The sequence below is a fragment of the Nycticebus coucang genome, chromosome 10 (genome assembly GCF_027406575.1).
Source record: "Nycticebus coucang isolate mNycCou1 chromosome 10, mNycCou1.pri, whole genome shotgun sequence".
NCBI lineage: Eukaryota > Metazoa > Chordata > Mammalia > Primates > Lorisidae > Nycticebus > Nycticebus coucang.
In genome coordinates, this window is record NC_069789.1 from 37,513,751 (window position 1) to 37,536,729 (window position 22,979).

A 22,979-nucleotide genomic window follows, 5' to 3' on the forward strand; every position below is an offset into this window, starting at 1 on the left:
TTACCTCTTTCACGTTTACATGGATGGAGCTGGAACATATTCTTCTTAGTAAAGTATCTCAAGAATGGAAGAAAAAGTATCCAATGTACTGAGCCCTACTATGAAACTAATTTATGACTTTCATATGAAAGCTATAACCCAGTTATAACCTAAGAATAGGGGAAAGGGGGAGAGTGTGGGGAGGGCGGGGGGAGGATGGGCAGAGGAAGGGTGATTTGTGGGATTACACCTACAGTGCATCTTACAAGGGTACATGTGAAACTTAGTAAATGTAGAATATAAATGTCTTAACACAATAACTAAACTAATGTCAGGAAGGCTATATTAACCAATGTGATGAAAATATGTCAAATGGTATATAAAACCAGTGTATTGTACCCCATGATCGCATTATTGTACACAGCTATGATTTAATAAAAATAAAATAAAATAAAATAAAATAAATGGCCTCTTAGCCTCAGCTAAAAGTCAACTGCTAATGGCAGGGGATGTGTAGGGAAGACCAACCAAAAAGTACTGTGGAAAACTTTATACTAAAACTTATTTTAAAGAAGGCAGGAGGCAGGAAGAGAGGAAGAGAGAGAGGGAAAAAGGTCTCAATATCCATACACAAATCGCACAATCTTCTTTTCATTGCAATGACCCAAAAGGTAAAAATAAAATCTATTTGCAAAGAGTCCTTTGAAACAGCTGCTTGATTTCATAGTCAAGATATTCAAGTCACTGATAAATACCAAATCTCATGACCCCCTTAAGGAAAAGGCAGGGAAAAATGAGACTAGAGTTTATACCGGCTGTGCAAATGAATGTACTTAGTCATTACTCGACATCACCACTTACAAAACAAGCAATTGCTTCCCTTCAGATGATCATCTTTTCTATCAGTGTTAAATAAATCTACTGCCAAAAACACTAAATTAACACCACCTGCAACAAAAAATAACTCAAAACATTAATGTAAATCCACTAAAAAATGTGGGTTAAGTATCTTTCCATTACAATATTTTTAACAATGTTTATCAAGTAAGCAAAGCAAAACACATAAATCTTATGTAAGTAATCATATTACAAGATTATATGAAAGAAGAAAGACTATAGGAAACAATGCTCTAAAGTTATTTCCTACTTCTGGATTTCCTCCTAATATTTATTGCTTAGTTAGGCGAATAAGGGAAAAAAAAAAAGTACAGATAGACACACATAATGATTTCATCACTTGAAAATGAACTACCACACACATGAAGAAAACCTCTCATATAAATTCTTTTTGTAAAAAGAAAAACCATTTCTAAGTCTAAGATGTTTCCAGAAATACACTAAAAACCCCTTTAAGGAGAATTAATGAAGTAAACTTATTCTCTCTTTGAAGATTACTGAGACAACTCAAGCTAAGTTCTCAGAAAAAACTTCACCAAATTCCAAGACAAATAAATTTTGTCAATTTCATGGTAATTTCAACTTTAATGTTAAAAATTTTCTTATAGCACCTGTTCCTACCTTGTTTTACAATATGATGCCTCCTGCACAGAACAAGTAATGCTTGGCTCCTGTTGATCTTAGAATAAAGTACGTGAGAAAACAATACTTAATGTCCCATTAAAAAATATGCTTCATCTCAGATTCTTTTTCTGAAAAAGAAAATCAATATAATGAATATAAGCAGTCAGTATAGGCTTTCAGGAAGTGGGGTTTTTAAAAGTTCATTTGGAAGTCATTTGGTGCTTTTCCTTCAAAGAGTTTATTTCTTTCTTTCTGTCTTTTCTTTTTTTTTTAGAGACAGAGTCTCACTTTGTTGCCCTCAGTAAAGTTCGGTGGCGTGGCAGCTCACAGCAACCTCCAGCTCTTGGGCTTAGACAATTCTCTTGCCTCAGCCTCCCGAGTAGCTGGGACTACAGGCGCCAGCCACAACACCTGGTTATATTTTTGTTGCAGTTTGGCCGGGGCCGAGTTTGAACCCGCCACCCTCAGTATACGGGGCCAGCGCCCTACTCACTGAGCCACAGGTGCTGCCCCGAGAGTTTATTTCTTATGACTCTCAATGAAAGAGTTTTACCAATTATTGGAAATAGGCATGCATCAAAGGTCTTCCCCCAGCTGCCCTGAGAAGTTCAATGAAAAACATTCCTACCAAGCACAGTGCCAATGTGGACTTCTATTTCTGGCAATGTAAACCCATTTTAAATTGTTGTATAAAATACCTTTAAAATGTTGTGTTAAATACTTTTAAAGTATTTTTTTAAAGGTACAGAAGGCCAGCAATAAATTTAAGAGAAACACTCCAAGGGCAGAAATAATAAGCACAAATCTGCAGAGGTGAGTTATTCCTAAAGCCAATATGCCCCTGGGGCATCTAAACAGTTGTGGCATGAACCTAATGGGGAAGAGGGGGCTATAGGAAATAGTGTAACAGGAGGCAAAACTTGAGGGCTTACCCAGAATGGAGAGCCAGAGCAAAGACCCTCTACATAAAGCCTCACATAAACTAGAAAACAGTTCATCTTACAACCAATAAGCATGAAATAATGGTCAGTGGGAAAAAAAGGAGAATTTCATATTTTAAACACTGTTATTTCTGAGGTTCAAAGATCAAGTCCCCAAACCAATGTCTGATAAAAATAATTCATATCAGAGGTTCACAAAGAGGATAAAGATAGTACTTCCACTTAAGACTTTTTAAGTATGCTTATTAACGTTTCCCAGGTAACCACTTAAAAAAAGAAAAAAAAACAGAACAGAAAACTTTCCAACATAGCTGAAGGGGTAAAAATGGAATGAGAAATGAAAAAAAAAAAAAAAAAAGGAAGAAGACGACGACAAGGAAGCATATGATAAAGTTGAAAGAACTCCAGGTCTTAGAGTCAGATATTCCTTGGGTTCAAGTCTCAGTTCTGCTTATGTTATGTCTAACCACAGCAACTCACCCACTTTCAAAATTTCTCTTAGCCTCCTCATCTTTAAAAATACAAAGATTTTAGTGTAGGCCCTAGGGTTTGAGTTAACATAAAAGCATACCACTACACCTAGCACATGCCTGACACAAAGATGCACAAATACCTTTTCCCTTCTTCATTTTGTGACACTGAAGTACGTTGAACTAATAAGCACATCATTGCTTCAAACTGCTGGATCAGACTACTTTAATCATGAATATCACAACTATTCCACAGAATTCAGTCACACCTGCCTCAACTTTTTGTATATTCCTTCCTTAATCATGATTAAAAAGTTTCTAAATAAAATAATGTGTAGTACCTCAAGTTAAACTGTTCTTAAGCTATGCTTACATGTGTTTAGATTTTCAAAAGAAAGGTTAAATTCAATCTGACATGTCCCTTCCATAGCAAAACACAAAGATTAACACTGCCTATAAAATAAAGAAAACCCAGTTATTGCTTTATTAGACGGCTAACCACTCCCTTTCTGGAAGAAAAGAAAAAAAGAATGATTATTACACCACCTCAGAGATATACAACTCACCTCATTAATTAAAATTTGTCAAAGAATGACCATGTAATCCCAAAATACAATAACAAACATTTTATTGCATGAAGATTATTTCATGGATTTAAAAACTATGCTCCAAAAATTAAGAGTATTCAGTAGAAGTTTAGTATTTCTTTCTCTACAACAGTATTATAAAAGTTGACTCTACGGACCAAAAAAAAAAAGGAAAACTTCTAATTCAATAATTCACCATATAGATAACTCAAGCCCCTACTCCCTTTTATAATGCTCCACAGCCAATTTTAAATTATGAGTGGACTCTTTTCTCCTCTACACAGGATGCTTCCAGAATTCCATCACTGTACATTTAGAGAATAAAAATTAATTTCCTTGTGTACCTAAGACAAACTTCAAATAGCAAATTTGAGCACAAAAGTATAATATAATGTTTCTCCCTACCAGTACAGAGAACTACCCCCAACTTTAGAGCATCTATGCCAGTCAGCAAGGTGACACAATTCTCTTACCTGGAAAAAAATGCTAAACGCCAAAAATGTTCCGCAAGAAACCAATTAGTAACCACTAAAACTAAAAATGAAAATTTTATTAGAATAGAAATGGAAAATTCTGCAAGTATACAGACTCTAATAGAAAATGATATAGGAGAATGCTATAACTGGAAAGCTAAAATATGGCTATATTATGCATAAAACAGAAAGCATCAGCTTGATGTATAATAGAATAATTAAGAGCCAAGGCCCTTCCATCAGTTTGCCTGGATTCATTCTCGGCTCCAATAATTACTGTAAAACTTGGGCAAGCTATTTAGTCTCTAAATACTTCAGTTTCTGTGTCTGTAAAAGTGATAGAACAATAGCACTTAATAAGACTGCAATGAGGATAAGATACAACAAATAAAAAGCACTTAGCACAGAGATTAGCACATAGTAAATAATTCATAATTGTTAGTAACCTTATAATTATTATTCTTTCTAAAATTTTTTGTAACACCAAAAGTGTCAAAAAAACCTTAAAACTTGTTAAATACATAAATTATATTTTAGTTGATTATTCCGATAAGAGTGGATCATCTTACTACCCATCACACAGCATTTAGCAAATACAATAACCTGGATAGTCAATAACAAACAACCATAAATTAAATCATTAAAAATTATTAAAATGTTAAGGAGATTACTAATCAGCTCAATAGAGCCCAGAGCTCTAAATACTGATAATTAGGTTACAATATTAGGGGATAATAAAATTATTTCTATTATATATGCTGAAGTGATCTTGAGGAGCAACTATAAGGTTAATCAACCATAGTAAAGTCAAAAAGAAAAACTATCAACTATTTGGTAAACACAGCAATTCAATCTGCCCCTCCCACAGCTTAATTGCTGGGGATAGGGGAGAGGGAGGATGAAAATATATTAGATATAGGCTATCCAAATGGCTTAGTTCTCTCAGGTTTCAGTGAATAGAAGCCCTACTACAGAAAATTCTACAAATTCAGACTGCATTTGGCCTTTCTAAAAATTAATTTTTAATTGAAAAATAAAAATTATAGTGTACAGCATGATATTTTCATATATGCATACATTGTAGAATGGCTCAATAAATGTATTTCATCTTGACAGCCTAAGACAATCTAACCAGTCTCTGGAAAAAGCGATGACACCTATGTCTAAAACCTACAGTTAGGAAAGAAAAGGAACAACTCTTAAGAATGGAATTGCTAGGCGTGGTGGCTCCCGCCTGTAATCCTAGCACTCTGGGAGGTGGACTGCTTGACCTCATGAATTCGCATGAGTTCAAGACCAGCTTGAGCAAAAAGTGACATACTGTCTCTATTAAAAATAGAAAAACTGTGGCAGCGCCTGTGGCTCAAGGAGTAGGGCGCCAGTCCCATATGCCGGAGGTGGCGGGTTCAAACCCAGCCCCGGCCAAAAAAATAAAATAAAATAAAATAAATAGAAAAACTGAGGCAAGAGGATTGCTTAAGATCAAGAGTTGGAGGTTGCTGTGAGCTATAACGCCATAGCACTCTACCCTGGGCAACAATTTGAGACTGTTTCAAAAAAAAAAAGAATGCTTGAATACATCATAGACCACCTCCACTCTCCTGGGGAGAAACTATTTGAGGCTGGCAGCCTCAAACTATTAACTGGCAGCAACCACCAACAGCATCACCTAAACAAGGCTTCTAGGAAAAGAATCTAATAACTACTTATTTGGTAGTAATGAATAGTAATTTACTATTCATTTCAAAATGGCCTTTTTATCTAGGTTTAAAAAGAATAAAACTGTCTAAAAATTTTTTCTTTGCAGCAGATGGAAATGGACTCATCATTACCCTCCATTATCTTTTTCAGTTATTTCAGGCAATAACCTGTGGTTCTAAAGCAAAGAAAAAAAGAGTTTGGGTGATTTTAATAAAAGCCTGGTTTGCAGCCCTGCCCTGCAGCATGCTGTTATATGAGAAACTCTCCAGTCTCACATTCCAATAGAAATGAATTTTTATGTGAATAAGTCCTCCTACACAACTGCCACCTCTCTTTTTGTTAGTTTTTATCCATGCAGCAAATTATTTCTTAAGCATCTACTCCTTTCAACTATACTAGATGCTACGTTAATTACGGTACTATCCTTGGGGGGAAAAAAGATCAGTAATTAACTGACTGCATTTAACAAAAGTTTAAAGTGGAACAGATGGATAATAAAATACTTTTATAAGTGTGCAGAGATACAACTAAAAATGTAGAATCAGAAAGCACCCTTCTTAATAGATCTTCAGGCACTGTAAATGCTTCTTAGAATGATAACTAAACACACCAATTGACTCTGAATCAAATGCAAATTCTACCAAACTTCTGAACACAGTTAAATGGCTTCTAAGTCTGGTTCAGAAATAATTACACTACAAATTTGAGTCAGATAATATATGTCTCTTAGCTAGTAATCTCACTACTGGATCTTCAGCTATACATTGTAAAAAATATATCATTTATATACTTAGGTATTTTCATATCTTAAGATGAATTATCACAGAAAATGTCATTTTTGTTTAACCTGTTATCCTTCAGAGCTGGCATTTATTGAAATATTTTATTTTGTTTTTTCATCTAAATCTGAAGAGAAGAATCCTTTGAAGAGAAGTTTCTTCAAATTTCTGTACTTTCCTAAACCCCTTTCCAACCACATCCTAAAAGCATTCTGACAAAGCCAAAAAGAAAAAAATGGAGAAGTGTAGGGCCAAAGTTATTTGGGCTTCCTCACCCATGGCCTTGGGTGTGTGGATAAAGTTGCATCTAGGTCTTCTCACCCATGGGAAACACAGTTGATTGGGCTTTCTTTTTTTTTTTTTTAATTGTTTGGGATTCTTTGAGGGTACAAAGAATTAAGTTACACTGATTGCATCCGTTAAAGTCTCTCTTATAATTGTTTTGCCATGAAGCATGCCATACACTGTGAGTCCCCCTGCCCTCTCTCCACTCCTTCATTCCCCTACCCGCACCCCACTATGTATTAGCTCATCTACTGCCTTCATATTAGAATTGAGTACACTGGATTCTTGCTTCTCCATTCTTGTGATGCTTTACTAAGAAGAATTAACCATCCAGGTTAATACAAAAGATGTAAAGTCTGCATCATCTTTAATGGCTAAATAGTATTCCATGGTATACATATGCCACAGCTTGTTAATCCATTCCTGGGTTGGTGGGCATTTGATTGGTCTTTCTTACCCATGGGAAGGCACCACGTATTCAGAGACAACTGAATGTAGTCAGGCTTACGTAACCGCTGCTTGGCCCCTTCATTTATTGTTCCCGCAATAAAGGTGTATGAGGATTTGCCATGTTTGCTCCCCACATGCTGGGAACTGAATAAAAAGACATGCCCACCTGTGCCTGAGCTATTCTTTGCTCTGTCGGAAATAGAACACTTGCATGACAGGAAGTAATAAAATGAAATGGAGGCAGCACAGTAGTAAGTACAGATGGAATTTGCAACAATTGAAATAAATTCCCCCAAAAGTACAAAGTTTATTCAAAAAGAACAGGCCTGATGATCACAGAAGTAGAGATCACAGAAGTATGGCCTTCGTTAAAAGTGTAAGCCTAACTTTGCCACAGGTCTCAAGGACAAACCTTTAACCACAGAGGTTTCAGTGATCCCACTGAAGTTAGTATTAGACAATCCCCCTATCTTGTGGGTATTTAGAGGAAGGGGTGTAGAGGTTTGAGATGTTCCTTTGTGTGTTGTTACCTGGAGGAGAAAATTGATTGCTTTCCATAATAAAAAGATTTGCATTTTCTTAAAAAAAAAAAAAGTCCTAACTCTACACAAGTTTTAAAGGATAACTACTACAAGTATAAAAGACAAAGCTAAAAAGAATGGTAACAAACAAAAAAACTGACACCAAAATATATTTCTACAAGCTGACACACAGATAAACTTCTAAAACATAGGCAGGATGAAAATAACAGAAATATATGTAAACCTCTTGCATTTCAACTAAAAAAAAAATCAGTTGTACAGTACAGGGGATCCAGACTAATGGAGAGTTCCTACAAAAATTTCGTGACCTTTGGTTTACTAAATGCTTAATATTCAATAGTCAACATTACCAAATGCTGAGTATCCAATAGTAGTATCCAATTGTGGACACCATTCCATACTAATGGTGCCACAATTTGCTGCCTTCATCAGACAAGAATAGTGTAGACAATTATGGAAAGCATATTTTCAGAATACTGACAATCAACCTAGTCCTTGCAGAATGAAATGACGAGGATAATGAGAGATCCGGGTAATAGCATTATTTAACCTAGAGAAGAAACAGTTATCATTAAGTATGTGACCAAATGTTATGTAGTAAAGAGAAAATATTCTGCATTGCTCTTGTTGATAGGACTAAAGCCAACAGATAAATACACATACACACATACAACAGGTAATTTGGACCTGTAATAAATAAAAGAAAAATGTTATAACTGAAGCCACTCAACAATGAACTACGGTTGTACAAAACAGAAGTAATTCCCTATTGCTCTAAGTATTCCTGTAAAGGATATATGTCCTCTGGGAGGGGAGGGCATATGAGGATACCTAAGATAGGCTGAAGAAGACTGAAGTGCCGGCTGTATTTCACCTCAATTCTGTAGTTATACCTCCCATTTTAAGTGCAGAATAAAAGAACAAGTTGAGTCAGCAAACCCTTTATTTCCCTAATAGCAAGTTAGATTGGTGAAAGTGAAGAAATGAGAAAGCCAAAGTGATCCTAAGATATAGCAATCCCCTTTTACCTATGGGGGATACATTCTAAGACCCTCCAGTGGATGCCTGAAACCTGGAAAAGGGCCAAACCCTATACATAGTATGTTTTTCTTCTATATATACTTATCTAATGAAAAGTTTAATTAATAAATTAAACAATAATAAAATAGACCAGTTATAACAATATAGTGTAATAAATGTTATGTGAATGTGGTCTTTCTTTCTTTCCCTCAAAAGATCTTATTGTACCATACTCACCAATGTTCTGATCACAGTGGACCACAGGTAACCGAAACTGTAGAAAGAGAAACTGATGACAAAAGGGACTACTGTACTTTAAAAAATACACAGCATATAAGGACCTAAAAGGGATATGCAATAGAAAAGAAAACTGGATTTAGGGTTAGAAGACCTGAAACTGCATCTCAGCTTTAGAATAGCCTAACTGTATGGGACACAGGGCAACTCACTTAAACTTTCTGGGAATAGGTTTTTCCATCTCTGAAAAAGGGATACCACTTGTCCTGTCCTAAAGATCAAATAGCTATATAAGAAAAACACTTTATAAATAATTTAGATATGAATTATCATCATTATCACTCTAACTTAATCAGACCTAAGTTTTGTTCGCTACTTCAATAAGGGCATGAAAGACCTCGCATCTTGAAAGATCAACCAAGATAAGGCCTGTGAGCTGACTGAAAAGAAAGAAGTATGTTCAAGGTAGAAATTTTAAAGATATAAAAATGGGCTAATCCAAGAGAAGTTACTAACATATATATTACTGAATAGGTTAAGTATTCTTAAAAGGGATGTTATTCGGTTGTTTTCTTTAACCAAAGAATAGAGATTAAGAAAAGGTGGACTTGAATGCAAGTGAGGTTTCTGAAAGGGAGGGGGGAGGGCACACGACCGGCAGAGATCTCACAGACCACCAAGGCTTGTACAAAAGGTTTTTATTGGTGAGGGAGGGATGCTGCAGAGCAGCACCAAGGAGGAGAGAAAAGAAGAGAGAGAGAGGAAGGGGGGGAGAGAAAAAGAGAGAGAGGAGGGAAGGGAGAGCGAGAGAAAGAGAGAGAAGAGAGAGGAGGGGAGAGAGAGAAAGAGAGAGAGGAGGGAGAGACAGCGAGAGAGGAGGGGAGAGAGAGAAAGAGAGAGAGGAGAGAAAGCAAGAGAGGAGGGGAGAGAGAGAAAGAGAGAGAGGAGAGAGAGCGAGAGAGGAGGGGAGAGAGAGGAGAGAGAGAGAGAGAAAGAGGAGAAAGAGCAAGAGAGGAGGGGGGAGAGAGAGAAGAGAGAGAGGAGAGAGAGCAAGAGAGGAGGGGAGAGAGAGAGAGAGAGGAGAGCGAGAGAGGAGGGGAGAGAGAGAGAAAGAGAGAGAGGAGAGAGAGCGAGAGAGGAGGGGAGAGAGAGAGAAAGAGAGAGAGGAGGGAGAAAGAGAGAGAGAGAGAAAGAGAGAGAGGAGAGAAAGTGAGAGAGGAGGGGAGAGAGAGATAAAGAGAGAGAGGAGGGAGAGAGAGAGGAGAGTGAGAAAGGAGGGGAGAGAGAGCGAGAGAGGAAGAGAGGAGAGAGAGCGAGAGAGGAGAGAGAGGAGGGAGAGAGAGAGGAGAGAGAGGAGGGGAGAGAGAAAGGAGAGAGAGCAAGAGAGGAGGGGAGAGAGAGCAAGAGAGGAGGGGAGAGAGAGCAAGAGAGGAGGGAGAGAGAGAAAGAGAGAGAGGAGGGGAGAGAGAGGAGAGAGAGCGAGAGAAGAGGGGAGAGAGAGAGAAGAGAGAGGGAGGGAGGAGGGGAGAGAGAGTGAGAGAAGAGGGAAAGAGAGAGGAGAGAGAGGGAGAGAGAGAGAGAAAGAGAGAGGCGAGCAAGAGAGGAGGGAGAGGGAGAGAGAGAGGAGAGCAAGAGAGGAGGGAGAGAGAGAAAGAGAAGAGAGAGAGCAAGAGAGAAGGAAGGGAGAGAGAGAGAGAGAGGAGGGAGAGAGGACAGAAAGAGAGAGAGGAGGAGAGAAAGAGAGATGAGGGAGAAATGAGAGAGGAGGGAGAGAGAGCAAGAGAGGAGGAGACAAAGAGAGAGAGGAGGGAGAGATGAGAGAGGAGGGAGAGAGCACGCATGCGAGAGAGAGCTATATAGGTTCAGTTAGGGGAAGTCTTAGAATGGTGACAAGGTGGTAGAATAGCCAATAAGGAGTTACTGCTCTGGCCAGAAGAGCCATTAGAGGCAGGCCATAAGTTTGAAATATTCAGCAGGTAGCTGTAACTTTAAGAGTGAGACAGCTAATCTTGGTCTGTAGAAAGCAGGAGGGGTTTTCCTGGGGGAGGGGCTTTCTCTGGGACAATTACCTAACAATTTCAGTCAGGTCTAACAAAGAATACACACTTATTTTTGAGATCAAATGAAACTGTATAAGCTGCAAAACAAAAAAGAGACATAGGAATTATTACCCCTGCCTGCCAGAGTAAGACCCTAAAAAATATTGTGGAGGTTCAGGAATCAAAACTCACCTGTCCTAGAGGGAGTTAAGGGAGTTAAATCAGATTATGTCCCAAGGCAATTTCTACCATTAGAACTTAGAGCATTGGGACTGAGTTCTATTTATTTGAACTATTTATTTAAAGAAAAAATAAAATTAGGAGTTCAACTTGAGAGTACATTTTATGAGTATTCTATTTAATCAACTGTTCTTATTCTCAAGTGATAAAAAAATGGATAAAATGTTAATGATAGGTGCTAAATAAAGGGTATACAGGTGATTCTTTGTGCCATTTTTATTTTTTTCAACTTCATTCTATTAACATGAAAAAGTCACAGGTGATAGATTGACTTTCATACTTCTATTGCATAGCCATTACTTCTTATGGGAAAGTCTATAACTTATGTATCACCTCATAGGGCCTGTCCTCCTTCCACTGCTTAATAATGCAAGTTCACACATATATAATGTATACAGTGCTTGGTCTTGTCATATCTACAATGTTCTCATCAATCTCCATGCCTTTGTCCTCTCAATATAAAAAACACCAGTGCTAACATAAACTTCTATTCTTATGTCAACCCCTCTCTCAAACCTCTCCATCATTCCTTATTACCACATAAACTTCAAGAGGTTCTGTCAGGTCATCTTCATGAAAGGTAGAAGGGATTTCCCTTTCAGGCAATAAAGAAATGTGTTTTTAAAATGTAGGATATTTTAAAAGCATAATAAAACAAGTTAAGTCTTTCTGCTACATTATCACCACAACTGGCAATTCTAAACAACCTCAGTGCTAAAATACTCCTTCCACCCACAGCAGACAGCTCCCATCATCATTCCTTTTATATAGTAATGGTCAACTTCCCCCAGTCCTACCCAAATCATCTATCCAATAGTTCTTTTTCTTGGATCTCAAAATAAAAAGTAAACTAATAATAACAAGCACTAAAGGACAGAGCAAGATGGTGGACCAGAAGGATCACTGAGGAGAGCTCTCTTAGATTGACTGGGGAAAAAGAGAGAACCCAGCCCTATCTGGCACAGGGACATTACCCAGAATTGTAGCTCAGGGAGCACATCAAGGAGGTAGTGAGCTGGATATAGCATATGATCCAGAGTGGTGAAATATAATGAATTAGGCAAATGAATGCAACTAGCTGGAATTGGCTGGCTCCACACAGATGTCCAGGATTGGGGGAAGCCTTTCTGGAGCTTTCAGTTGTTAGGGGAAGCTGCACATTGAGTGGAAAGCCTGGAAGAGTGGGTGGACTCTTCTAGGGTTGGAGTGGATTTACCATAGGTTTCATGGCTGGCACGGCAGCCATACTGAGAAGGTCCTGGCAGTAAGAAGGCTGCCATTGTGGGAAGGTCATGAGAAGGTCTTAGCAGGAGTCTGAAGCACAGCCATCTTAATTCCACCTGTCAGGATAAGAAATCCTCTTGGGACAGGCTGAGGGACTCCCGCACCCCATGGGAACTGGAGTCAGGGGGCACTAGGAGACCTGCCCCTGAAGGATTCTCATGAGCTTTAAGATCCCAACCTACCAGGGTCTAAGTGCTGAAGAAACAATCAGGCAATCACTGAAGACAACAAAGTTTGGAATAAGGACCATAGAGGTTGCTGGCTGTGTTCTCTGTCTCCTAAAAAAACCACAGTGCCACCTGATGACATATTCAAACACATTGTCATCACAAGAGCAAGGACTTCTATTTTTTAGGCCAGAAGGAAGAATCTGGCTTTACTCAGGCCGAGGCCACTTCAAGACCTAAGCTCTGAGACAAGTGAAGGGGCACTGTCCCCCGTACCCCAGAACAGTGACTTTAGTCTCGTATGTGCTCCTTGAGGTACGAGGCCCTGAGAAGGGAAAATTCCATTCTCAGCTAGAAGCGAGACTCGGGGGTTAATTCCTCCCTGCTTGCTGAAACAGCAGAGACTCAGGGGTTAATTCCTTCCTGCTTGCTGAAACAGCCTTGCTAATCTAAGCAGGGGGTTATGCCTTGAGAAAGGAATCCCAGAGGGCACCGCCAAGTTGCAGTTGGAGACTCAGCACCTGCCTAGGGCAGTGGGTTGTTACACTTTGTTCCCTAACTTCAAGTTGCACAAAAAGTTCATTTAAACTTTGATGAGAGTGGGCAAACAGAACAGACAGCCTGGTGTCCTTGTGGTTTATCTTTAAGTTAAACGTCCGAGAGTTAGCAATTCTGTGTATGTGCTTTGTAACACTTATGCTGAGGAGGAATTTGTCTGGCAGTTTTCAATTATTCCATTTGTTCTTTACTTTTGGTTATTTTTATCTGATGAGTTTGGATATATAAGAAAGTAAATAAAAATGGGCTATTGCTGTGTGCCTGACTGAGCCTCAGTCTTCCCTTTGCAAATCAAACATTCTGTCTGCAGTGCTTTCCTCCGCGTCGCTGACTAGGCTAATGGACAGCAACAGACAAGGTAATTAGAAGCAAAGGAGGCAGTGAGAAGGAAAAAGGAATACAAGGAGATGAACAAGAAGAAAGAACACATGAGGGAGGAACCAACAGAAAATCTCGGGCAACATGAAAAATCAAAACAGAGCAACTCCCTCAAGGGACCATGAGGCAACTACCGCAGAAAACTCCTATAAAGAATTAATGGATTTGACAGAAAAGAAATTTAAAACATGGATGATGAAGACATAAAAGGAATGGACAAAAAAATGGAAACAGAACCATCAGTCAGACAAGAGATATGTAGAATACAGAAAGGATATGGAGGAGCTTAAGGAAAATGCAGGAGACAATCAGGGTATGTAAAGATGGAGTAGGAAGCATCAAAAATAGGTTAGACCATAGAGAAGAAAGAACCTCAGAGCTAGAGGATAAAGTTTTCAAGTTAACCCAGGAAGTTAAAGAGGCAGAAAAGAAGAGGGAGAAAGCAGAACAGACACTTAGAGAACTATGAGACTCCATGAAGTGTCCAAACATATCCATGATAGGGATTCCTGAAGGAGAAGATTGTCACAAAGGAATGGAAGCCTGACTTTAGGAAAACTTCCCAAGTTTTACTAAAGACCCTGAAACACTCCTTTCAGATGGATATTGAACCCCAGGCCATCTCAACTCAAACAGAGCCTCTCCAATATACATTGTAATGAATCTGTCCAAAGTCAAGATGAAAGAAAAAATCCTGGAAGGAGCCAGAAGTAAGTGCCAATTGACCTACAGAGGCAGAGCCATTAGGATGACAGCAGGCTTTTCAACTGAAACCTTCCAAGCCAGAAGAGTATGGCCATCGACCTTCAACATTCTTAAACAAAACAATTTTCAGCCCAGAATTCAAATCCTTCTATATAAAGCTTCAAAATGGAAGGAGAAATCAAATCTTTTGTGGATATACAAGCACAGAGGAAATTCACCACAACAAGAGCAACTCAACAGGAAATACTTAGACCTATTCTCAACACTGACCATCACAATGGACCACCAGCAAAGTAAACACCCAGAAGCTAAAGGTCAAAACTTAACTTCCACAATGGCATAAAGGATAAAACTACACAACAGACTTTCACAAAATAATATGAATAGAACTCCACCACACTTATCAATTCTCTTAATAAATGTCAATAGACTGAATTCACCACTGAAGAGGCTGGCTGACTGGATAAAAAAGCACAAGCCATCCATACACTGTCTCCAGGAGACACACCTAGCCTTGAAGGACAAATCAAGACTCAGGGTTAACTGATGGAAAACAGTATTTCAAGCAAATAGAAATTCAGAAGAAAGGAGGGGATGCAATCTTATTTTCAGATACAAGAGGACTTCAAGCAACTAAAGTGAAGAAAGACAAAGATGGACACCTACTGGTCAAAGAAACAATACAACAAGAAGACATTTCAATTTTAAATATTTATGCACTCAGCTTAAATTGCTCCCGAGTTTATGAAACAGACCTTGATGGGTCTGAGCAAGATTGTTTTCCCATAACACCATAATAGTCGAGAACTTTAATACCCCTCTAACAGAACTGGACAGATCCTCTAAACAAAGATACAAAGAACTTTAATGTGACCCTAGAACAAATGAGATTAATATGCTGAATGATAGTTGGGTTCAGGAAGAGATAAAAGAGGAAATCATTAAATTCCTCAAACATGATAACAATGAAGATACAAGTTATCAAAACCTGTGGAATGCAGCAAAAGCAGTTAGAAGAGGGAAATTTATCGCATTAGATGCCCAAATTTGAAAAACAGAAAGAGAGCATATCAACAAACTCATGAACCATCTCATGGAATTGGAAAAAGAAAAATAATGTAATCCCAAACCCTTCAGAAGAAAAGAAATAACCAAAATTAAATCAGAAATTAATGAAATTAATCATTCAGAAAATTAACTAAATAAAAAGTTATTTTTGCAAAAAAATAAATACAATTGATAAGCCTTGGACCAGATTAACTAGAAATAGAAAAGTAAAATCTCTAATATCCTCAATCAGAAAAGATAAAGGGGAAATAACAACAGATGCCATAGAGATACAAGAGATCATCTCTGAGTACTACAAGAAACTCTACGCTCAGACATTTGACAGTATGGAGGAAATGAATCAATACCTGGAATCACACACTCTCCCTAGACTTAACCAAGAAGAAATAGATCTCTTGAACAGACTCATTTCAAGAACCGAGAGCAAAGAAACAATAAAAAATCTCCCAACAAAAAAATGCCCTGGTCCAGATGACTTCACACCAGAATTCTATCAAACCTTCAAAGAAGGTTTCAGTTGTTATTATTATTATTATTATTATTCCAAAAAATTGAGAAGGAAGGAATTTCCCCCAACATGTTCTACAAAGTAAACATCACCCTGATGCCAAAAACAGAAAAAGACCCAACTAAAAAGGAGAACTTCAGATCAAATTAACTAATGAATATAGATGCAAAAATTCTCAATAAAATCCTAGCCAATAGATTACAGTTACACATTAAAAAAAACATTCATCACGATCAAGTAGGTTTCATCCCAGGGATGCAAGGCTGGTTTAAGATATGCAACTCCATAAACATAACTCACCATATCAACAGAAGCAAAAACAAAGACCATATGATCCTCTGAATAGATGCAGAAAAAGTATTCTATAAAATTCAGCATCCTTTCTAATTAGAACACTTAAGAATTTAGGCATAGGTGAAATTCCTTTAACTGATCAAAGCCATCTACAACAAACTCACAGCTAATATTATACTGAATAGAGTAAAACCGAAAGCCTTTCCACTTAGAAATGGAACCAGACAAGGCTGTCCTCTATCACCACTACTATTCAACACAGAGCTTGCTGGGGGTGATGACGCCTGTGGCTAAGTGAGTAGGGCACCGGCCCCATACACTGAGGGTGGCAAGTTCAAACCCTGGCCAAACTGCAACAAAAAATAGCCGGTCATTGTGGCAGGCACCTATAGTCCCAGCTACTCAGGAGACTGAGACAAGAGAATCACCTAAGCCCAAGAGCTAGAGGTTGCTGTGAGCTGTGATGGCACAGCCCTCTACAGAGGTCAACAAAGTGAGACTCTGTCTCTTAAAAAAAAAAAAAATACAGCTGGCTGTTCTAGCCAATACAATCAGGCAAGAGAAGGAAATAAAGGGCATTCAAATGGGGGAAAAGGAGGTCAAACTCTCACTCTTTGCTGACAATATGATGTTACACTTAGAGAACCCCAAAGACTCAACCACAAGACTCCCAGAAGTGATAAAAAAAAAAAATACAGCCATGCCTCAGGATATCAAATCAATGTCCACAAATCAGTGGCCTTTGTATATGCCAATAACAGCCAAGATGAGTCGCTAATCAAGGACACAATTTCCTTTACAGTAGCTTCAAAAAAAAAAAAAATGAAATACCTAGGAATATACCGAAAAAAGAGGTGAAGGATCTCCACAAATAAAATTACAAAACCCTAAGAAAAGAAATAGCAGAAGATAATTAACAAATGGAAGAACATATCATGCTCATGGCTGGGAAGAATCAACATTTTTAAAATGCCTATAATAACCCAAAGCTTAGTACAGATTCAATGCAATCCCCATTAAAATTCCACCATCACACTTTCAAGCTTTGTAAAAAATAATTCTTGGTTTTTTATGGAATCAGAAGAAACCCTGTATAGCCAAGGCAATTCTTAGTAATTAAAACAAAGAAAGGGGTATCAACCCAAATAGACTTTCAGCTATACAAGGCCATGGTGATCAAAACAGCATGGTATTGGCACAAAAATAGAGACACTGACATTTGAAACAGAACAGAAAACCATGATATGAAACTAACCTCTTATAGCCACCTGATCTTTGATAAACCATACACTGGGAAAAGAACCCCTTTTCAATAAATGGTGTTGGGAGAACTGGATATGCATATGTAAAAGTCTGAAACTGGACCCACACCTCTCATCACTTAACAAAAATTGACTCAAGATGGATAAAAGATTTAAATCTAAAGCATGGAACAATAAAAATCCTCATATTGGCCTGGGGAAGGATTTTATGACTCCCATGGCAATTGCCACAACAACAAAAATACACAAACATATGAGACTTAATTAAACTGAAAAGCTTCTGTACAGCTAAGGAAACAACAACCAAAGCAAACAGACAACCTTCAAAATGGGAAAAGATATTTGCATATTATGAATTGGACAAAAGCTTCATAACTAGGATCTACAGAGAACTCAAATTAATCATTAAAAACAGCACCAATAATCCAATCCATCACTGGGCAAGAATAGAACCTTCTCTAAGGAAGACAGATGAATGGCTAATAAACATATGAAAAAATGCTCATCTTCCCTAATTATCAGAGAAATGCAAATCAAAACTACCCTAAGATACCACCTAACCCCAGTGAGATGGCCCACATCACAAAATCTCCAAGCTGCAGATGCTGGTGTGGATGCAGAGAAAAGGGAACACTTTTACAGTGCTGGTGGGACTGCAAACTAGTATAGCCTCTTTGGAAGGACGTATGGAGAATCCTCAAAGAACTCAAATTAGACCTCCCGTTTGATCCTAGACTTCCCTTACTAGGCATCTACCTAGAAGAAAAAACCTTTCATCATAAGGACATTTGCCCTAGACTGTTTATCACAGCTCAATTTACAATTGCCAAAATGTGGAAACCACCTAAATGCCCATGAACCCAGGAATGGATTAACCAGCTGTGGTATATGTCTACCATGGAATACTACTCAGCCACTAAAAAAGATGGAGACTTTATATCTTTTGTATTAACCTGGATGGAGGTGGAACATATTCCGCTTAGTAAAGTATCACAAGAATGGAGAAGCAAGAATCCAATGTACTCAATTCAAATATGAAGGCAGTCGATGCCTTTGAAGTCAGTCAGTATAGGGGGTAGTAAGGAATAAGGCACCAGGGAGGGGAAGAGAGGTGGGAGGATCATGGTGTATGGCATACTTCTTGGGGGTGGGACACAATTATAAGAGGGACTTTATCCAACAAATGCAATCAGTATAACCCAAATCAATAAATCCCAAACAATAAAAAAATAAAAAATAATAATAAAGAGTAAGGACAATTAGTGTATTTTCTACAGAATTTGCAATTTTAAGGTATATCTTAAAGTAAAGTTCATATACAATTTAATGTGATGCCTCACCAGAAGAAAAACTGAATCCATTTACATAATTATGATTTAGTGTTAAAACTATTTTTAAAACAATAACCAAAAGAAAAAAGGTTCAAAGTCATAACTGCATGCCTGGAGGCTGAAAAATTTGCCAAGATTTATGGGATCAGAATCAGCAGAAGGGATAGGGCCATACTAACAGAACTGCAACTGCAGTATTCTTTGGCTGCTCTGATCCCCTTTTTGAGTCACTCTGAGGCCTGGATCATCTTTGTCCCTATGAAAGAAAAGGTCTAACTCAGCAGATAAAAAAGGACAAAAAGTGATACCTAAAGAAGGTGTCAACTCTGTCTCAGCCAACCTCATCCAGGGCCATTCTCTGCATTATAGGCAGTGCAGCAGCTGGATGGTAGGTATGTCAACAGATCAACATTTGGTTGTTTGGTATATCCCTATCCAAAAGCTGTTTTCCTCAGCCATAATGATCTATCAAATGGCAGGGAATAGTTTTCTAAGTAGGGTATGGAGATACCTGGGAATGTACTGTATAACAATTAAAATCAATAACCAAAGAACTTAATACAGCAAATACTTCATATATTGCAAACTGGCAATTAGGAAAAACAAACACGTAAGTATGTGTATGTGAAGACAGTGTTTTGGTATCACTGTTTTGATACACATAGTTCTTCCGATGCAGATACTGTATATATCACTGTAGCCAAAATTTTAAAAAACAGTAAATCTATAAGAACAACTAGTAATTTGCTGCACCTAAGCAAAAACTGCCATTATTGGTTAAAATGTAAACTACATTCAACAGCTGCAGAATAACAAAAAAAAATAAAATCTACAGAGAAAGCTAAGAAATTTACTCAACAATTGAAAGAAAGAATAACATTCCAAATATGTTCCAGAACATATAGCAATCAAACTTCAACCATTCAGATTCTTTAACTAGAAGCTTACCACAGAAGGCAAGTGCTCTTATGTTTCAACAATGAATACGTCCTCTCACCATGAACTAACATCTAAAGACTTGTATGCTTTCTAAAGTGCATTATCTCTCAAAAACCAAGGAAAAGAAGAATACATTTTTATTGATTTATTTTATTTTTTTGAGACAGAGTCTCACTATGTTGCCCTGGGTAGAGTGCTGTGGCGTCACAGCTCACCGCAACCTCAAACTCTTGGGCTTAAGCGATTCTCTGGCCTCAGCCTCCCAAGTAGCTGGAACTACAGGTGTCCGCTGCAATGTTCGGTTATTTTTTTATTGTTGCAGTTGTCATTGTTGTTTGGCTGACCCAGTCAGTGTACATGGCCAGCACTGTAACCACTGTGCTACAGGCGCCAAGCCAAAGAACACATTTTTAAAGAAAGACGATATGGGAAAATAAAACTCAAGCCTTACCAGATAAACAGAATACTATTTTCTATTTCGAGAAATAAGATTACATTAAGACATAAATAGAAATCAACAGTTAATTTTAGTGATCAGCGTCTTTTTATGTTTTAATTTGAAAAATTATTCAGTGTGCTCATTTACATATTAAAGCATTATGTCTAGGCACTACTTTACATTTGTAACTACCAGCTGAGTTTCTAACCATAAGGACATTATAACTATGTATCTCACACAAGCATAGATCTTCAAGGCCATCATGAATTTATAAGCTAGTCAGACATCATGGTACCAATAGATAAAAGTTGTTCCAGTCAAACCATCAAATCAGATCCAAAAGTTGCTGTACGTATTGGTAACTTTTAAAATAAAAAATTCTAACTCTTGAAATGTGAAACACCTAAAACAAGCAAAATAATCATCAAATCTCATCCTCCACCATTGACAGTGTTAGGACTCTCCATAGCTACCTTTCCTAGTTTGTGGCAAAAATCCAATTCACTTACCATCTACTTAAAAGCTAGGCGAGTCTTTGTAGTTACTAGATTAGGAGGCACCTATTAATTGCAGCCAATAAAATATAAATACAATGCAAGCAATAACTAAAATTAATAATAATTACTTCTGGCGACAATAAAAACAAGCCAGTGTCCCACCCACTGGCCAGCTGAGGAAAAACAAACGTGCTAACGTATGTGTAACAATAGATCTTGGGTTATCCATATTGTTTAAAACACTGCCAATGGCAAATATAACTTTTCCCCTTGTGGCAGAATTAAAAGGAACAGCAAAATCTTATGAATTGCTAGTAATTTGCTGTACTGTGATGTAAAACTGCCCATACTAGTTAAACTGAAAAGTTAAACCCAACAGAACACCTTTTAGAAGAAAATGTGCTAGAAACCTGGGCAGAAAAACAGTTAAGATGCAAATGCAAACGCTGACAGCACTGGCTTTCCGTGTGATTATCACGGTAATTCTAAATGCATTTAGAAGTTCATTCCATGACAAAGGAAATAAGACGACCTAAACTCTGAAGGGTAGAGTCCAAAAGAAAACTCTGCTTGGCTTGTGTGAAGAGAACTTTAAGGCACTATCAGTTTGACAAATAAACGCAGGAGCCGGGTTAAGACCAGTTCAAGTTTTCCCTGGAAATGTAAAATATTTTCCCGAAATCCATAGAGGAAAAATACATTAAAAGGGGGCAAAACAACATTAACTGCAAATGAAGCGATACGTTACGAGTTCAGCATCCAATAGGTGGCTGGTCATATTTTCTTATTCGTCTGGGCAAGACACCCTCTCACCTACGACCCCCAGAGAAGGACTGACCCTCTCCCTGGAAGCCAGCCTTTTCCATCTCGTGCCACCGCACAGACAATCCGCCAGAAGCCGGGACACACCCCCACGAAGGACTACTTTCCGCCGAGATACATCTCTACCCAGTGTCATCCGCAACCCCGTCTCAGGGCCTCTTCGGCCTCAGGGTCCTCGGGACCTCCCTTCGCAGCCCCTCACGGCTGCCCTTAGGGGTCTCCGGGTTCCCATCCCGGTCCTGGCCGCTCCCTCAAACCTGGGGTGCCAGCGCTCCTTCCACCCGCGCGGGGAATGCCGACTCCCCAGTCCCTACCCGGTTTCCCAGTCCCGCGGCGCGGGGTGGCGGCGCGCAAAGAGGCATCCGCTGAGAAGACAAGTGCCTGGGACGCTCCGGCTCCCAACTCACCTCCACTCCGGGCTCTGGGATCTTGGCCCGGAGCCGCGCTTCCGCCTGGCGCGGTCAGCGTTCGCGAGTGGGACCGGAAGTCCCGCCCCGGCCCGCTCCGGCGCTGCCTCCCGGCTCGCCCCGCCTGGGAACGTCGGGAGCTTGGGGCAGAGGGAGAGGTCGCGAGCGGGAGGAGAGGGTTGGTCTGAAGGGACCAGGCAGGTGCCCACAGGCTCCTTTCTTTCGCGCCCCTGCCCTTTCCAGTGCATCAGTTACCCAACCCGCAAGAGCGTTTGTTTGCTCAAGTCCCGTGAGACACTGACCTCTGCCCCCACAATCTAGTTGAAAGTTGACGTAAATAAAAACAGAAGTTAATCACCTTGCAAGCAGTATTTCTTCTCTTGTTAATCCAGATTTTTTTTTTTTTTTTTTTTGTAGAGACCGAGTCTCACTTTATGGCCCTCGGTAGAGTGCCATGGCCTCACACAGCTCACAGCAACCTCCAACTCCTGGGCTCAAGCGATTCTCTTGCCTCAGCCTCCCGAGCAGAATCCAGATTTTTATTACCTACTAATAAAAATCCCAGAGACAAGACTAGCTCAAAAATCTTATCTCTCCCAGTTATCTATCACTCATGCGACAACCAGGCACTGCTGTAGGTGCTGGGGATACAGCGGTGAACAGGGGTGCTCTTATGGGCAATGAACTAACAACGGAGTAAATCAAACAGTCGCCGGTCACTTGGGAACCTTAATCTAGTACAGGAGCACAGATTTATAAGCAGACAAATGCAGTGAAGCCATCAAGTGTTAGAGGAACTATGGCAGTGTTGTAAGGATGGGTGAGGTGTAGGAGCAGGGCAGAGAAACCCTTCTGGAAATAATGACGCCAGTTGAGACTGAAATGAATGATGAATAAGAGCTAAAGGGCAGGCAAGGTGGGGAAGGCTATGCAGCGAAGAATGCGAGGGATTAAGAGCTTGGGTCTCCTATAGGTAGCTGGACAGTGGTGTAGTCAGTTCAGCAAGACCTGAAATCCTGTATGCAAGAGCAAGCACAGTGAGAGGAGACTAGATCA

At 39.0% G+C, this 22,979-nt stretch overlaps 1 protein-coding gene across 5 annotated transcripts in view; it reads right to left on the bottom strand.

The window, feature by feature from the left end:
• DISP1 (dispatched RND transporter family member 1) overlaps nt 1-21,982 on the bottom strand; it is a 278,204-nt gene extending 256,222 nt beyond the window's left edge. Inside the window, exon 1 of one of the 5 annotated variants that reach the window (XM_053607070.1) lies at nt 21,924-21,982. The gene's annotated coding sequence lies outside the window, so the exon portion shown is untranslated. The other 4 variants (XM_053607073.1, XM_053607069.1, XM_053607072.1 and 1 more) reach the window with 4 other exon arrangements.
• Between the last annotated feature and the right edge of the window lie 997 nt (nt 21,983-22,979).